Source organism: Tachyglossus aculeatus, chromosome X1 (genome assembly GCF_015852505.1).
Source record: "Tachyglossus aculeatus isolate mTacAcu1 chromosome X1, mTacAcu1.pri, whole genome shotgun sequence".
NCBI classification, from domain to species: Eukaryota; Metazoa; Chordata; class Mammalia; order Monotremata; family Tachyglossidae; genus Tachyglossus; species Tachyglossus aculeatus.
The window spans coordinates 126,110,161-126,129,106 of NC_052101.1; the positions used below are offsets into that span (position 1 = coordinate 126,110,161).

At 43.8% G+C, this 18,946-nt stretch overlaps 1 protein-coding gene and 1 non-coding gene across 2 annotated transcripts in view; one reads left to right on the top strand and one right to left on the bottom strand.

Moving 5' to 3' along the window:
• The window catches only part of LOC119919706 (E3 SUMO-protein ligase PIAS3-like), a 545,060-nt gene that overhangs the window by 34,343 nt on the left and 491,771 nt on the right, over positions 1 to 18,946 (top strand). The window lies entirely within an intron of this gene.
• LOC119920651 lies at positions 7,465 to 7,603 on the bottom strand. Its single transcript, XR_005448382.1, has one exon. It is a non-coding gene; the product is annotated as a small nucleolar RNA SNORA7 (small nucleolar RNA).

Sequence of the window (18,946 nt, forward strand, 5' to 3'; positions counted from 1 at the left end):
TCTGGGCCTCAGTTACCTCATTTGTAAAATGGGGATTAAGACTGTGAGCCCCCCATGGAACAACCTCATCACCTTGTAACCTCACCTTGTGACCTCCCCAGCACTTAGAACAGTGCTTTGCACATAGTAAGCGCTTATTAAATGCCATCATTATTATTATTATTAAGCACCGGGGTAAATACAGGATAATCCAGTCAGATGTAGTCCCTGTACCACATGGGGCTCACAGTCTAAGTGGGAGGGAGGACTGGTATTAAATCCCCATTTTACAGATGAGGAAACTGAGGCACAGAGAAGTGAAGTGTGACTGGACCAGTCGCACAGCAGGCAAGTGGCAGAACAGAGATCAGAATCCAGGTCCCCCCAGGCCCATGGTCTTTCCACTAAGACACGTTACTGCTTTATATCCACCCAGCAATCCTCCCAGGAGACTGTGCCGGAGACCACGGCTGCTGTTCATTCCCATTTCATTCTTCACAGCTAGAGAGATTTCTTGTGGAATCTAAAATTCTTCCCTGCAGGGATCCTCTGGGAAAGACAGCTTGGAAAATGTACGGCGATGGAGGAAGAATGTGCCATTGAAACGTGCTTCATCAAGTTTTCCCTTTTCCCATCTCTTTCTCTAGTTGAAACGGACAGATTTTAATTGGTTCTCTATTGATCTTATAATTTCCCCTGCCTTGGCTAACTTTATTGACCAATTTCAATTTAAAGAGGCTCACAGATTCTAAAGTATTAAGAAAAATGAGGTGGCTTCTTTCTGTGGTTTTAAAGAGCAGTTTTTCTAGTAAAGCCCAAGAAAAAGAACTCCAGCTCTTTTCCCTTGCCAGAAGATTATGCAACAAAGAAGACTGCCAATGTGGGCAGGTAGACTACCATTCTCCTCAATTTCAAAGTCAATCAATCAATCAATTGTATTTATTGAATACGTACGATGAATGGAGCACTGTACTAAGCACTTGAGAGAGTATAATAGAACAATATAACAGAGTTGGTAGACACATTCCCTGCCCATGACAAGTTTATAGCCCTGCTAATATCATGCCTCATCTGAGAAGCCTTCCCTGATGACGTAGTCAATCAATCAATCAATCGTATTGACTGTATGCTTTACTATGTGCAGAGCACTGAACTAAGCTCTTGGGAGAGTAGAATATAACTGAGTTGGTAGACATGTTCCTTGCCCACAAGGAGCTTACAGTTTGCAGGGGGAGACAGGCATGAATATGAATAAATAACAAATTATGCACATAATGTGCTGTGTGGCCAAGGGTGGGGCGAATAACTTCATATACAACAGACAATCACTTCAAAGCCTTAATAAAATCACATCTGCAAGAGGCCTTCCCCAACTATGCCTTCATATCTCCTACTCCCTCTCCCTTCTGCATCTACCTTGCACTTGAATTTGTACCCTTTATTTACCCCACTCTCAGCCTTGCAGCACTTAATAATAATGATAACAATAATGATAATAATAACTGTGGTATTTATTAAGTGCTTCATCCCCATTTTACAGTTAACTGAGGCCCAGAGAAGTGAAGTGACGTACTTGCTCAAAGTCACTCAGCAGACAAGTGGAGGAACCGGGATCAGAACCCAGGTCCTTCCAACTCCCAGGCCAGTGCTCTATCCACTAGACCACACTGCTTCTCTAGGTACGTTTCTAAAATTTATTTATTTTTATGGTTATCTGTCTCCCCATCTAGACTGTAAGCTCTTTCTGGGCAGGGAACATGTCTCCCAACTCCGCTATATAGGATTCTATTGAATGTTCATTAAAAGTGATTAATTAATTGAGTGTAGGGAGTCAGGGGACCTGGGTTCTAATCCTGGCTTTCCCACTTACCTGTTTTTTGACCTTGGGTAAGTCACTTCACTTCTCTTTGCCTCAGTTTCCTCATCTGTAAAATGGGGATTCAATGCTAGTTCTCCCTCCCTTTTGCACTGTGAACTCCATTTGGGTTGGGAACCATGTCCTTCTTGATTATCTTGTATCTATCCCAGCGCTCACTATAGTGCTTGTCAAATAGTAAGCACTTAACACGTAGCAAAATTATTATGATAAACTGGTACCTTTAAGATTTCACAAACTTGAATTAGGTATCCTCTCAGCTTGTGTTGGTTTTTTTTTCCCGGTGGCATCTAATCTTTTCTCTCTCTCCTCATAAGTTTGTAAACTCATAATATAAGCCAAGCTCTGTGCTAAGTGCCGGGGTCAATACCCTTTGCTGGCCTTTTTCCAATTCCACTATGTCTTTCCTGGGATTTGCATGCATATCAACATAAATATTCATATGATACTAAAATGAACTGTTTGCTCTCCATTTTTATTTCTGGTTGTAATCTTGACAATTTTACATTAAACAAGCTGTGATTTCCTAGTTATTTCCTCACATGGCGCATTGCAAAGGAAAGACAGCCAGTGGAATTTACTATTTCAAGTGATTATGAATCTCCCATGCAAGTGCTTATAAATGAACGATGTATATGGATACAAAGTACATGTTATATTGATCACTGACTATGGAGCATATAATTTTAGCAGTTGTGTATGGCAGCTAGGGTTCAGACTTCAATTTCACCCATCCCCAAGGTGATAAAAAATAATGAATACATTTCTATACTTTACGACCCTATGTAAATGTTTCACACAGTTAAAAAGTTGTAAAGTCAAGCTAAAAAATTAATAGCAGAGAAAGGAACGATGAGGTACGGGCCTTTGAAGGAAGTTACATTTTCTCTGACAAGCTGTTCAGAGTGATTAAGATGGGACAATAATATTTCTCTAACTGGCTACTGCCTGGAAGACACCTTCCCATCTAATAACTGTCTATACAGGGTAAACTGCGCATTAAGTGGGAAATAAAAAATCTTGTGGTAGTAATAATAATGTTGGTATTTATTAAGCACTTACTATGTGCCAAGCACTGTTCTAACCGCTGGGGGGAATACAAGGTAATCAAGATTGTCCCACATGGAGCTCACAATCTTAATCCCCATTGAGAAGCAGCGTGGCTCACTGGAAAGAGCCCGGGCTTTGGAGTCAGAGGTCATGGGTTCGAATCCCGGCTCTGCCACATGTCCGCTGTGTGACCTTGGGCAAGTCACTTAACTTCTCCGAGCCTCAGTTACCTCACCTGTAAAATGGGGATTAAGACTGTGAGCCCCACGGGGGACAACCTGATCACTTTGTATCCCCCTCAGCGCTTAGAACAGTGCTTTGCACATAGTAAGCACTTAACAAATGCCAACATTATTTTACAGATGAGGAAACTGAGGCACAGAGAAGTTAAGTGACTTGCCCAAAGTCACACAGCTGACAAGTGGTGGAGCCGGGATTCAAACCCATGACCTCTGACTCCCAAGCCCGGGATCTTTCCACTGAGTCATGCTGCTTCTAGTAGTAGTAGTAGTAGTAGTAGTAGCAGTAGTAATAGTAGTAACAGCATTTAACAGAGAAGCAGCATGGCCTTGTGGAAAGAGCACGGGCCCGGGAGCCAGAGGACCCGGGTTCTAATCCCAGCTCCACCATGTACCTGATGTGCGACCTTGGGCAGGTCACATCACTTCATCGTGTCCAAACTGATTGCTTGTGTCACTGTGCCATGCTGCTTCACCTGGCCTTTGGCTTTAAGTTACTCCATCAGCTCTCTCCCTTCTACTTATCCACTCTCTTCTCCCACTACACTCCAGCTTGCACTCTTTGTGCCTCTCTAGCCAATCTTTAATCTTCTCCCTGTGCCTCATTCTTGCCTCCTCCACTTCCAACTCCTCGCTTAGTCAGTTTAAGGGGGAGAGAGGACAAGTAATGAAGCCCCATTTTACAGAGGAGGTAACTGAGGCCCAGAGAAGTTAAGTGACATGCTCGAGATCATACAGCAGGCAAATGACTTAGCCAGATTTAGATCTCCGGTCTCCTGACCTCCAGTCCCACGCTCTTTTCAACAAACTTTCAGTAGTTATGTCATCATACTCTATCCTAAACACCTTGTGGAAACAAGCATTCTGACAGATCTGAGTGTGGCGGTGTTCAAGCTGACTGGAATTTTCGAATATGTCGATACTGATGGTGAGTTCTTTAACTATGTGTGTTCTCACAGTGGCTGAAAATACAGTTTCAGGGCTGATGCTTTCTCCCGCCTCATCTGCACGAAGATCACTGCTATGCTAATGGATTTGCTCCCTAGGGCCTCTTGATATTTTCAAGCCTGCTTCTTGACATCACCAATTTCACAGAGCCTTTGTTCGAGGAGAATGGTCCCTCTTTTGATGGCTGCCCCCCAGGCTGGTGTGTCTGCTGCAGTGGTCTTCCAGCATCCTCTGCTTGAGGAGGAGAGCAGCTTCTCTCCTGATTGCTACCCTCCAGCCTGGTCTGTCCAGCGCCATGGAATGGCCTCAACAGGCCATTGTAGATTTTCCCTAGCTGGCCAAGCATGCAATGCCCCAAAAGGGCAATTATAGAAAGTCCCAAATCAGCCTTTACGGGCAGTTAAAAGCGAATCTAGTTAGCCATGCACTACCCGAATCACACTGGGGCTTCAAAGAGACTTCTGTATGCCGTGGCTGAGTCAGCTGCCTCAAACCTTCACATCTCTATGAATGAGAAGAAGGTAAATACTGGGAGAGCTTGGAGATAATCTGGAGTTTGAGGAAATGCTGAATATGTGAAAGTTTGAATAGCTGATCAGAGACCATCTGAGAGGTAGCTAGAGAGAACCCATGACCTGAGACTGTGAATGGGATATTATGAAGAGAAAAGATCCTTTTAGGAGTTGGAAGAAAAGATCAAGGGGCTGAGTCAGGGAAAAGGATGGAGAATTAGAGAATTTGATCTGCTGGATGTCAGAGTGCTGTTCAAATTTATTTAGGTTGAGTAAAGGGATAAGATGATATTTGGTTGTTGAGATGGCTTTAGGCTAAGTTGAGAGAGAAAATATGGTTTTATGATTGTGTGGAAAGATTTATTGAGTTGAGTGGAACAAAGTAGAAAGTTAGGATGTGGGAAAGATATCCGAGGCTTACAGTGCCTCAAGATTCAATAGAGAATTTGATTTTCTCAACAAAGCCATCATACATTTTTTCTTTTGCCATCCACTTTTCATAATTACCCCAGGACCAGATTCTTGGCCTTTTAAAGCCTCTTGCACCATTTGTCATGAATCAGTCATAGATTTAGTCTTGTGCAGAACCGGTCCATTTTTGATCTAAAAAAAAAAAGTTACCATTTTTGGAGAGGTAATGCTTCTTTGCCACCGAGGGTGTTCACCAAGAAGATCAGAGGAGAGAAATCCTTCAAAAAGTTTCAAGCAGTATATCTAAGTCAGGCACTTGATCCTGACCTCAGCTTGGGGCACAACATTATTCCCACATTTCAATGTTGCTTCAAAGTATTGCATTTTCTGAAGATCCAATGGAAATGGTTCTTCTGAAGGTTCCTTTAACAAAGTGAATCAGGAGCTTGAGAAGTCCCATGAATTTCCTCACAGGATTCAGGCATTCATTCATTCATTCATTTATTCAATTGTATTTATTGAGCGCTTACTGTGTGCAGAGCACTGTACTAAGTGCTTGGGAAGTACAAGTTGGCAACATATAGAGACGGTCCCTACCCAACATCGGGGTCACAGTCTAGAAGGGGGAGACAGACAACAAAACAAAACATGTGGACAGGTGTCAAGTCATCAGAATAAATAGAAATAAAGCTAGATGCACATCATTAACAAAATAGAATAGTAAATATGTACAAGTAAAATAAATAGAGTAATAAATCTGTACAAACATATATACAGGTGCTTTGGGGAGGGGAAGGAGATAGGGCGGGGGGAATGGGGAAGAGGAGAGGAAAAAGGGGGCTCAGTCTAGGAAGGCCTCCTGGAGGAGGTGAGCTCTCAGTAGGGCTTTGAAGGGAGGAAGAGAGCTAGCTTGGCAAATATGCGGAGGGAGGGCATTCCAGGCCAGGGGGAGGAAGTGGGCCAGGGGTCGATGGCAGGACAGGTTAGAACGAGGTACAGTGAGGAGGTTAGAGGCAGAGGAGCGCAGGGTGCGGGCTGGGATGTAGAAGGAGAGAAGGGAGGTGAGGTAGGAGGGGGCGAGGTGATGGAGAGCTTTGAAGCTGAGAGTCAGGAGTTTTTGCTTGATGCATAGGTTGACTGGCAACCACTGGAGATTTTTGAGGAGGGGAGTAACATGCCCAGAGCGTTTCTGCACAAAGATGATCCGGGCAGCAGCGTGAAGTATAGACTAAAGTGGGGAGAGACAGGAGGATCTGATGTACCCAGGGCAGAGAGGGAGAGGAAGGCTGGCATAAGTCTGTAGAGGGATTTGAGTAGGCAGAAGGGAGTACTCGCCCATGTCTAGTGCTTGGCTATTACATACTAAGAATAGGAATAATTGTGGTGCTTGTTAAATTTTTACTAGATGCAAAGCACTGGGGTAGATCCAAGCTATTCAGGTCAGATAGGGTTCATACTCTAATGGGGACAGAGACTAGGTATTGAATCCCCATTTTACAGAGGAGGAACTGAGGCTCAGAGAATTGAAGCTACTTACCCAAAGTCACATTCAGCAGGTAAAAAGTAGAACCAGGATTAGAACCTAGGTCCCCTGACTCCCAGACTTGGGCTCTTTCCATTAGGCTAGGCATGACATAGGAGCAGCATGGCCTAGTGGCTAGAGCACGGGCTTGGGAGTCAAAAGGTTCTAATCCCAGCTTCACCATTTGTCTCCTGTGTGACCATGGACAAGCCACTTAAATTCTCTGTACCTCAGTTACCTCATCTGTAAAATGGAGATTGAGACCGTGAACCCTACATGGGACAGGGACTGCATTCAACCCAATTTGCTTGTATCGACCCCAGCACATAGTACAGTGTCTTGCATATAGTAAGGGTTTAACAAATACCATAATGATTATTACTATTGTTATTATTATTATTATTACTTGTATCTTGACTCAGCATAACATCCTGAAAGCCTGCCCAGCTGGTGACTTGCCAGATAGGGAGGCTATGCATGCTGGCTGCTGTTCTTCTGCTGGTCAGGGCAGGGCTCTGGGGCTTCCCCACTAGAGCAGACGATGCTGGGAAACCACGGCAGCAGACAGACCAGACTGATGGGCCAGTCGGGATAGGGGTAGCACTCTTTGAGCATAGGTTTCTTTAATTACCAAGAGGCAGGTTTGCCATCAGTGCTTCCACCCTGTTCTCAGAGCTAAGGAACTCCCTTCCAGCTTACTTGTTGTCTTATGCCGTCGAGTCATGTCCTACCCATAGCGACGCCATGGACACATCTCTCCCAGAACACCCCACCTCCATCTGCAATTGTTCTGGTAGTGTATCCAGAGAGTTTTCTTGGTAAAAAATATGGAAGTGGTTTACCATTGCTTCCTTCCGTGCAGTAAACTTGAGTCTCCATCTTCGACTCTCTCCCTTGCCGCTGTTGCCCAGCAAAGGGGAGTTTTATAATTGTAGCAGATTGTCTTCCATTTGCTAGCCACTGCCCCAAGCTAGGAATGGAATGGATATGCCTCTGCTTGACTCTCCCTCCGGTAGTCGAGACTGGTAGATTACTGGAAACACTCCAGGTGCAACTCTGAGAGGGGTTCAGCTTAGTTAAAACCCTCAAAATACCTCATAAACAAAGGAAAAAGAGAATTATGTGTTTATTTGCTCAAAGTTCAGGCAACTATATTACACAAAAATCAAATCTCTTCAGCTCCCTCAAACTCCTCCCTGCAGAAAAATGCCTTTACAGACTGGTTCATTCCTTTCCTCTCTGGTTTTTTTATATGTCTGTTTCAGATTTATTGAAATCTCATCTCCCCAGTCCTCTCCTCCCAGCTATTATTTGTTACAGGCTCAGTATCAAAAATGTCAAACATAATGAAAAATGCAAATCGCAAAAGAGATGGCTTTCTCCACCCTTCCCCTGGGGCTCCCTGGAGCTCCGTATTCACCATGTAAAGTTTATTGAGAGTTGGGGCACCCGTTCATAATGATAATAATAATAGTAATACTAATTAAGCACTTACTAGGTACCAAACACTGGGTTAGATGCAGGATAATCAGATCGGATACAGTCCCTGCCAACATGGGGCTCCCAGTCTAAGGAGGAGGGTGAACAGTTATGAAATCTCCATTTTACAGAGGATGAGGATACTGAGAAGATTGAGTAACCTGCCTAAGGTGAGTAAGTTGCCTAAGGTTACACAACCAGCAAGGTGTAGAGCCAGAATTAGAATCCAGATCTCCAGTCTACCAGGCCTATGCTCTCCCTAATAAGCCACCTGCTTCTCAATCCTCAGGTCAGTGTCGGTCCTCAGTCCCCTGTTACCAAATAAACTCCAGTCAGCCATTTACTAGAGAAAAATGCTGCGCTGGGCACAATTCCATTTCACCCTCACAGCAACTCCAGCACAAACTGTGAGAGAAATGTGGGAAACAGAATGTTCTTGTAGGAAAAACATCCCTCATCTGTAGAATGGGGATAATAAATATCTGCCTCAAAGGGATGCTGGGAGGATAAAACACAATAAGTCAAATGAAAATGTTTTGGAAAAATAATACTACTACACAAATTCATGGTGTCATTCTAATAACTTGACATGTCAGGTTGAGATTTCAGTGAAAGGCGTTCCTAAATACTAAGAGAGAGGCTTCTTTTTTAGGCCATCAGTTAGGGCCTTGTGCCCATAATGCACCTTGTTTGGGCTAATTTCCTCTCAGGGAGTAACTTGGGTCCTGAGGAGAGCAAACTCATTATAAATGGGTGCAGAAGGCATTGAAGTCCTGGTTACAGCAATTTAGCGTCATTGCCTGGGAATCCTGAGAAGAGGAGATGATAGCAGGAAACCAGCAGTGAGGCCTAACAGAATGAGTGACGGATGGGGCGCCAGGAGATCTGGGTTGTAATTGGGTCTGCAACATACCTGCTGTGTGACATTGGGAAAGTTACTTAACCTCTCTGAGTCCCGGTTTCCTCATATGTAAAATGGGGATTAAATAAAGGCCTTCCCCAATTAAGCCCTCTTTCCCCGACTCCCTCTCCCTTCTGCATCCCCTAAGCACTTGGATCTGTAATAATAATAACAATGATGGCATTCGTTAAGTGCTTACTATGTGCCAAGCACTGTTCTAACCGCTGAGGGGTATACAAGGTAATCAGGTTGTCCCATATGGGGCTCACAGTCTTCATCCCCATTGTACAGATGAGGTAACTGAGGCACAGAGAAGTTAAGTGACTTGCCCAAAGTCACATGGCTGACAAGTGGCAGAGCCAGGATTAGAACCCATGACTTCTGACTCCCAAGCCCGGGCTCTTTCCACTGAGCCACACTGCCTGGTATTCACCCCATCCTCAGCCCCACAGCATTTAAGTACATATCCATAATTTATTTATTTATATTAAAGTCTGTCTCCCCATCTGGACTGTCAGCTCTCTGTGGCCAGGGAATGTGTCTACCAACTCCATTGCGCTGTATTCTCCCAAGCACTTAGCAAAGTGCTCCACACACAGTAAGCATTCAATGAATGCCATGGATTGATGGACTGATTGATCTGTTTTTCTTCCCTTTTAGACCATGAGAGTGTCCAAATCGGTTTATCGTGCATCTACACAGAGTTTAGCAAATAGTCAGTGCTTAACCCAATAACAATTATCAGTTTCACTAGTAGTATTTTTTGATTGTTCACTTGGTGCTTAGGAAGTACAGAGTAACTAAGTTTCATGTTCCTTGCCCACAATAAGCTTTCACTCTAAAGAGAGAAACAGACATAGAACTATTTATGACTCAAGTGGTCAAAATAGATAATTAAGTACTCCTACAGACACTTGTGCTCTTAAGTGCTAGAGTTGGCTATAGGGATGATATAGCTTAGGCTGCTAGGAAATCAATCAGGGAGGTGGAATTTAAGAGGGCTCTGCACAGTGCTTTGCACATAGTAAGTGCTTAATAAGTGCCATTATTATTATTATTATTATTATTATTATCATGTATAGGAGGAGGGGGCTGGCATCTGGCAGGTTTGGTGGGATAGGTTGTTTGAATACCCTCATCCCCCTAAAAAAAAAATGCCCCAATACCGTCAGAGAGGGAATATTGCAGAGGGGATGAACATTACTGTTCAACGATCTGCTGATATAGAGGTGCGGGCCCTCTCTGATGATGATGATGATGACATTTATTAAGCGCTTACTATGTGCAAAGCACTGTTCTAAGCCCTGGGGAGATACAAGGTCATGAGGTTGTCCCACATGGGGCTCACAGTCTTCATCCCCATTTTACAGATGAGGGAACTGAGGCCCAGAGAAGTGAAATGACTTGCCCAAAGTCACACAGCTGACAAGTACGGGAGCCAGGATTTGAACCCATGACCTCTGACTCCAAAGCCCGTGCTCTTTTCCACTGAACCACGCTGCTTCTCCAAGCTGCTTCTCTCTGATGGCCTTCTTACAGTAATCAACAAATCTACCAGACCTACCCACCCTTGCCCACTTTCAAAGTCCACTTAAAATTCCACTGCCTTATACAGGTCTTCTTATCCCTCATCCCTCTCTTGGACATAGACTCCCCGTCAACAGATGCATATATTCAATTGAACATTCTATTATTATTTTTAGGCTGATTTTACTGCTAGATACTATGTCCCCCATTTGAGTAGAAGCTCCATGCAAGCAGGGAACATATCTTTTGCTTCTGCTAAACTTTCACAAGTGCTTAGAATACTGCACTACATTCATCATTCAATTGTATTTATTGAGTGCTCACTGTGTGCAGAGCACTGTACTAAGCGCTTGGGAAGTACAAGTCGGCAACATATAGAGATGGTCCCTACCCAACAACGGGCTCCCAGTCTAGAAGGGGGAGACAGACAACAAAACAAAACATGTAGACAGGTGGATGCCACTGAAGACGTGAATTTCACCACAGTTCATTCATTCAATAGTTCAATTGTATTTATTAAGCACTTACTGTGTGCAGAGCACTGTACTAAGTGCTTGGGACATCCCAGGCCAGAGGCAGGATGTGGGCCAGGGGTTGGTGGTGAGACAGGTGAGATCGGCACACAGTGAGAAGGTTGGCACTAGAGGAGCGAAGTATGTGGGCTGGGTTGTAGGAGAGAAGCAAGGTGAGGTAGGAGGGGGCAAGATGATGGAGTGCTTTAAAGCCGATGGTGAGGAGTTTTTGTTTGATACAGAGGTAGATGGGCAGCCACTGTTGATTTTTGAGGAGGCAGGCGTGACGTGTCCTGAACATTTTTGTAGAAAGATGAGCCGGGCAGAGGAGTGAAGTATGGACTGGAGTGGGAAGAGACAGGAGGTTTGGAGGTCAGAAAGGAGGCAGATGCAGTAATCTAGGCAGGATAGGATGATTGATTGTATTAACATGGTAGCAGTTTGGATGGAGAGGAAAGTTCTGGCGTAGTGCCCGATCATATTTCACATTGGTCCAGCTGCTATTGGTGGAGATTTAACTTGAGATAGGGATGATCTTGGTGGCCTGAAATTTGATTATTGTCCCATTGGCACAAAGATGGGCAGGCTCTGCTCCCAACAAGCTCTTTGTGGGTGCCTGGCCATGGAGATTTTAGCAATAACTGAGCATTTCTAGGTCCCCCTGCACTGTGGCCAAGCAAAGCAACTGGTAACCACAGGCTCACCTCCCTACATGTTCTCTATCCCTCCCTACTTGGCTGAGTGATGGAACAGGGGGCACTCCCACCTTCCTTCCCTGCTATGGAGAGCCCTTGCTCCCAACATGCTCTTTGTGTGACAAGCCATGGGGATAAAAGCCACTGCAGCATGCTCTCAATGTCTCCCATACTGGACAACGAGCCTCACCTCCTCTCAAGAACCTGGGTCTAGCATTCCTCTGCTCCCTCGAGGAGATTCCATCCCATCCTGCCTCCTGTCACCCCAGGGGGGCAAACAGCAGCATCCGCAGCACGAGGCTGCCACAAGATCCCAGGACGATGGTGGCTGCTATAGCCATTGCTGTGGCTACAGAAATACCATGGATGCTGAACCATGAGGAGCCCGAAGTTCTGCTCCTCTAGTCACAGCTCCCTACTGACCTTTGTTTTTGTTTTGGGTCTTTGTCCTTGAACTGTATATCTCTAACGAAGTCCTTAAACCTTATTCTTGTCTTGGGTTCCCTGCTCCTGGGTATTAGAATGGGGGTACTTGAGCCATTACACCCAACAGGATTTTCAGGCACTTGCCTGGTGACTGGGGGAAACCTCTAGGGTTGTTGCTTTTCTGGATGAAAGTGGGGAACAACTGTATCTCTGGCTTTAAGGACCATGATCCCTGCCTGTGAGGAGCTTCTAATCTCCCCTTTCTAGAAATGTGTTTCACCAATCACTTTAGTTCCCAGGCATGGGGAACTCTCTACATACATTTAATGTGAGGTTAGTAAAGTGATGCCTGCTGTTTCCTTAGCCCTCCGTCCTTGTCATTGAGAGTCTGGTGTCCCAGAAGCTATATATGTGGACAGAGAGGTGGGTGGATTAAAAAAATATCCACTTCTTAGGCAATATGCCATCAATAGGTCAATGCCACTCTTTTGTTGTGTCATTAGTTTTATTTCTCCCCACTCCTCAGAAACCTCCAATGGTTTCCCATCCATCTCTGCATGAAAGAGGAACTCCTTATCATTGGCTTTAAAGCAATAAATCATCTCTTCCCTTCCTATCTTATCTCACTCATCTCTTACTACCACTCAGCTCATAGGCTTCACTAATCTAACGCCAACCCACTCACTGTACCTCGATCTCCTTGTCTTGCTGCAGCATGGCTCAGTAGAAAGAGCCCGGGCTTGGGAGTCAGAGGTCATGGGTTCGAATCCTGGCTCTGCCATATGTCTGCCGTGTGACCTTGGGCAAGTCACTTCACTTCTCTGAGCCTCAGTTCCCTCATCTGTAAAATGGGGATGAAGACTGTGAGCCCCGTGTGGGACAACCTGATCACCTTGTATCCCCCCCAGCACTTAGAACAGTGCTTTGCACATAGTAAGCACTTAACAAATGCCATCATTATTATTATTATTGCTGCCGACTCCTCACTCATGCCCTGTCTCTGGCCTGGAATTCTCTCCTCCTTCACATCTGACAGTCCACCACTCTCCCCATCTTCAAAGCCCTACTAGAATCATATCTCCTCAAAGAGCCTTCTCTGACTAATCCCTCATTACTCCACCCCATTTGCCAACCCTTTTGTATCATCTGTGCACTTGGATCTGTTCCCTTTAATCACTTGATATCCATCCCATCCTCAGCGCCACGGCACTTATGCCCATATCCTTATTTTATGCCACTTCCCCTATCTGTAACTTATTTTAATGTCCCTGTCTCCCTCTAGATCCTTGTGAGCAAGGATCATGTCTACCAAGGACTATTGTATTATAGTCTACCAAGCACTTAGTACAGTGCTCTGCACATGGTTACAGCTCAATAAATATCAATGATTGATTGATTTTTTGATAGATCTGTGGTTATGGGGCAGTGTGGTCTAGTGGAAAGAACATGAGGCTGGGAATGAGGAGACCAGAGTTCTAATCCCAGCTCTGTTATCGGCTTGCTGGGTGACCTTGGACAACTCACTTAACTTCTCTGGCCCTCAGTTTCCTCATCTGTAAAATGGGAATAATATTTCCTGTTTCTCCCCTTCTGCACAGGGGTGTCAGGAGGATGAAATAAAATAATTAATGTGAAAGCTCTTTGGAAAAATAATAAGCTCTGTACAAATTAAGGTGATATGATTACACTATATGCACACAAGTACAATTTTCCTGCAAAAGTAAAGAACAAGAATAGCTGTTTGAAGTATATGGATTCCAACTGATTTGCTGTAATTACAATCCGTTGGCAGACTTTCAAATGTACTTTTAGTTTGGTGAAATGAGCATTTGCCAAGTTTTCAGGGTGTATCATTGTACCTTATATGTTAGCCTCATGTAGATCAGGGACTGTGTGATTATCTCCTATCTACCACAGTCCTTAGTACAGTGCTTGGCACGCAGTAAGTGCTCAGCAAATAATGATAATACCAATAGCAACAACAATAATAACAATAAAATAGATTCTGCTGAAGAATAGGCAGCTTTTGGAGTCTCTGTGACCGGTAAAGGAGCAATTAATTCTGACATAGAAAGCTTTCCCCAGTGTAAATTATTGATAGAGATCTAGAGGCAAGAAAGTCACAAAGAATTATGCAGCTGTTCAGTTTTCTTTCATGGGAAAAAGGACAAACAGAAACTCAAATGCTTTCAATAACAGTCTCTGAAGATGAAAAATAATTTCTCTTCCTTGATTCTAAACCAAGGGAAAAAATTAAAGCAGCAACTTTATATTAATACCTGAAATCACCCAGTGTGGCTTGTCCCAGAAACTGCTGATTAATAGAATCAATAGGCAAGAACATAGAGCTCTCCTTTGAATCTGATAGTATTTGTAGGTTGTCCAGATGTGACGTCTGCGGTTGGAACCAAATATTTGACCTCGATATTTCTGTGATTTAGTGGAGTCGAAAACCTCAATTGTGACAAACAGTTGTATATTCTTGCTATAGTATGGCCAGCATGAATTTAAATAATTCAAAGCAAGTACTTTCCCTTCCCGACTGAAAATATTACAATACAAAGCTATGAAAATTTCCCTCAATTTTATTTTTAAATCAACCCGATTTTAATCAGAAAATTGTATCTAGAAACCCTCATGAAGTGATATCTAGAAGAAATGAAATGAAACCTTAGTATTGCAGGGATTACCTTTAGGAAACAAGAACACATTTTAGTATTGGCTTCTGCCTGACAAACAAGGTGCATCATTATGAGAAATAACAGTAATGAAAAAGTAAGGAAAAACAAGTCAGTCATTCAAAAATTTATGCCTTGCTTTGTCATATTCTTCAATTTCATAACATAATTCTACTTTTTAGGGATGTGCATCTTATTCCTGTGAATTTTCTGTTATCAATACATTCATTTTTTTTTAATCAGGCATTCATGATGGGCATCATTCTTCAAACTGCTTTCTGTGGTTCGTTTTTGTATGCCTGAATTCTGGCTTTCAGAAGTGGATTAAAACCGTGGCTACAGGGTATAAGTATCCAGATGACTGATCATCATGGTGCACCTATCCCTGCAGTTCTGATCACTCCTTCTCAAAAGGGAGATAATGGAGGTGGAGAAGGGAGAGAGGAAGAAAACCAAGATGATCGGGAGCAGCTTCCATTTGAGGAATAACTGAGAGGATCACAAAGGATGCAGAAAGGACGCAGAGGATCAGAAGAAACAGTCAGGCTGATCGGGGACAGGATTGAAGTTTACAAATTCTTGAACTGTGTGGACAAGGCAAAAAAATCAATTGCTATCCATGGAATCCCACAGCACAAAGATGAGGGTCACCTCCTAGAGCTTAAATGCAGGAAATTCCAAACAAACAGAAGGAAACACTTCATCCCCCACTGAGTGGTAAATAGGGGGAATGTTTTATCACAGGAAGTCATGCAGGCTGAAAATATCAGTGGGTTCAAAAGGTGCTTGGATGAACTCATAGAATTACACGAGGGAAAGTTGGCAATATAGAATGCAAATTAGGGAGGCTAGATGACCCATACTTTACCAATGAAATTGTCTGACCCCAAGGACCACCTGATGGTGATCAGGAAATATTCATTTCCATTATGTAAATTTGTATTTCTATATCTATTTTGATATTCAATGGACTGCAAGCTTCTTGTGGCCAGGGATCATATCTACCAACTATATTATATTGAACTTTCACATGTACTTAGTACAGTGCTCTGCACACAGCAAGTGCTCAATAAATGCCATTGACTGAATATTCGGCCATTTCATCCTGATGTGTTCTTAATACTACCTCTTATATCTGTGTTCTTCCCTACTCCTCTCACTACTTGTAAATCATTTGAGTCGGCTTGTAAGCTTGTTTTCTAGACTGCAAGCTCATCTAAACTGTAAACTCACTGTGGGCAGGGAATATGTCTACCAACTCTGTTATACTGTACTCTTCCAAGCATTTAGTACAGTGCTCTGCACACAATAGTGATCAATAAATCCAGTTGATTGATGGATGGATGGATAGATTGCTGGTCTCCCCTATTAAAAGTCCTTGAGGACAGGAAAGGTTTGTCTTGCTACCTTTGTATTTTCCCAAATGCTCAGTGCAGTGCCTAGTAGTAAGCAGTCACCAGTTTTCATATTCTGATTATATTCTCATTCTTCTACGGATCCTGCCTCCCTTAGTAAATCTGGGGGCCCCTGAAGGCCAGACAACATGCCTTAAATGAGTTGCAAGTAGTCACCTCAGTGCAGAGGTACACTGTAAATGCCCAACACGTAATAATTTTCATAGCCTGAATGGAGGAGGTTTCCTTAAATGCTCCATTGGAATCAGGGCAAACACGTTCATATGAGTTAATTCATGAAAAGCGGATCATTGAACTCTTCGTATTTCTTTGTTAAGAGTTCCTTAACTGCCATTTATTTGACCCTGATGGACAGGGAAGGTTTGCCTTCTGCCCAACCTACTCACTGTATCTCAGCCTTGTCTCTCTCATCACCAGCCTCTCAACCACATCCTGCCTCTGGCCTGGAACACCCTCACTCTTCATAGCTGACAGACATTTACTCTCCCCTCACTTCAAAGTCTTACTGAAGGCGCATCTCCTCCAAGAAGCCATTCATGACTAAGACCTCTTTTCCTTTTCTTCCACTCCTTTCCACTCTGGCTTGATCCTTTATTCATCCCCCCATCCCAGCCCCAAAGCACTTACGTACATATCCTTAATTTATTTCTATTAATGTCTGTCTCCCCCTCTAGACTGTAATCTCACTGTGGGCAGGGAATAAGTCTGCTATATTGTTATGTTGTACTATCCCAAATGCTTAGTACAGTGCTCTGCACACATTAAGTGCTCAATAAATGCTATTGATTGGTGGACTGATACAAGCCACACATGGCTCACACTATAAAAGGGAGGGAGAGCAGGTAGCTTATCTCCATTTTACAGAAGAGGAAACTAAGGCCCAGAGAAGACTAGTGGCAAAACTGGGATTACAGCTCACATCTTCCAATTTCCATTCCCGTGTTCTTTTCCACCAAACCACATCACCTTGCAGTGATTTGTTTCTGCCCCATCCAAGAGCCTGGTGTAACCTGCCCGGGAGCAGCGCAGAAGATGCTGGAGAATCTGGGGGAGATTTTGTTTTTTCTTTCTCAGAAATTCTGCTGCCACTGCCCAGTAAAGAATAATGTGGTCTAATGAAAAGAGCCCAGGCCTGGGAATCAGAGGACCTGGGTTCTAATCCTGGCTCCATCACTTGCTTGCTGTGTACCCTTGGGCAAGTCATTTCACTTCTCTGTGCTTCAGTTTTCTCTTCTGCAAAATGGGGATTCAGTAGCTGATCTCCCTCCTTCTTAGATTGTGAGCTCCATCTGGGGCCAGATTATCTTGAATCTATCCCAGCACTTAGAACAGTGCTTGACACATAGTAAGTGCTTAGACACCATGGTAATAATAATGATGATTATTATTATTAGGTCATATGCACGATGACATGAAGATATCGCACACCACGTTGATTAGCCTCAAATGCCAGCGGGTGGGGCCGGGGGTGGGTGGGGAGGGGGGGGCGTTGAACCAGCCAAGGCTATATAGCCCTAGGATTTAGAACAAATGGAATATTTCCCATTCTATTTGGGACTGACTTTCTTATGTAACCAGGGCTGACACAGAGAATAAAATTTCCAATTGATAGGAAAGGGACCAGCATTCTTCACTATAGGAAAATGACATCTTCAGACTCTGACTACCCGGAAAACGTAATTATCCAGACTTCCCCGTCCTCTCCCCTTGCCCTATATGCATGGCCCACTGCCTATTCATGCAAACCCTTGTTACGAAGCCTGGAAATCCTAGATTCTTTTGGAAATCCTTGATCCTGAAGTGTAAATGGGATCATTAAGCAGGGGAAGTTCTTATCTCGTCCGCAGAGCTCAGTAATTTCATCAAGTAGACACTGCACTACAGACAGCCTCTTCATCTCCAGTAAATGTATCAGTAATTCAATACTCTCTGCAGTATTTTCCAGCCCTTTAATTTTATATATTGCTTTCGTATTTACCAGTGAGGCACTAAGTGTGACTATATTTCCATAACGGTAGGAAAAGGAATGATCCCGGATCTCTAGCTATCCAGTTTGATGGTGATCCCTTGCATTTTAAGACTTTAAACAAAGCCATTCCTGGGTCAGACCAGTGGTCCATCCAACCCAGTGTTCTGTCTCCATGGCAACCAGATGCCCGGAGGAACCGTGGGATGGTTGCTCTCCTGGACACCCCTCCTCCTGCTAAAGTATTGACAATCCAGCACCCCTCACTTTGCCCTCCACATCCTTAATATCCCCTTTAGCGGCCCCATTGCGGACCACTCGTCCATCAATCAATCAATCAATCGTATTTATTGAGCGCTTACTATGTGCAGAGCACTGTACTAAGCGCTTGGGAAGTACAAATTGGCATCACATAGAGACAGTCCCTACCCAACAGTGGGCTCACAGTCTAAAAGATAAATAGATTGATTTACAGATGAGGAAACTGAGGCCCAGAGAAGTGAAGTGACTTGCCCAAAGTCACACAGCCGACAAGTGGCGGAGCTGGGATGTGAACCCACGACTTCTGACTCCAAAGCCCGGGCTCTTTCCACTGAGCCACATTGTTTCCCCAATTCTAAATTCCATGAATTTAGATCACAACCTCTCGAGACTGCTGACATTTCCTGGGCTCCCATGGGAACAGATTCCATATGCCTGGGGTAAGTGTTTGCTTTTTTTTTCCCAGAGCTGAATTTGATTGTATCGCTATAGTTTATTTTCTGAAAAACACAAACATCAAGCATTGCTCAGCATTAAGATGAGTTGACT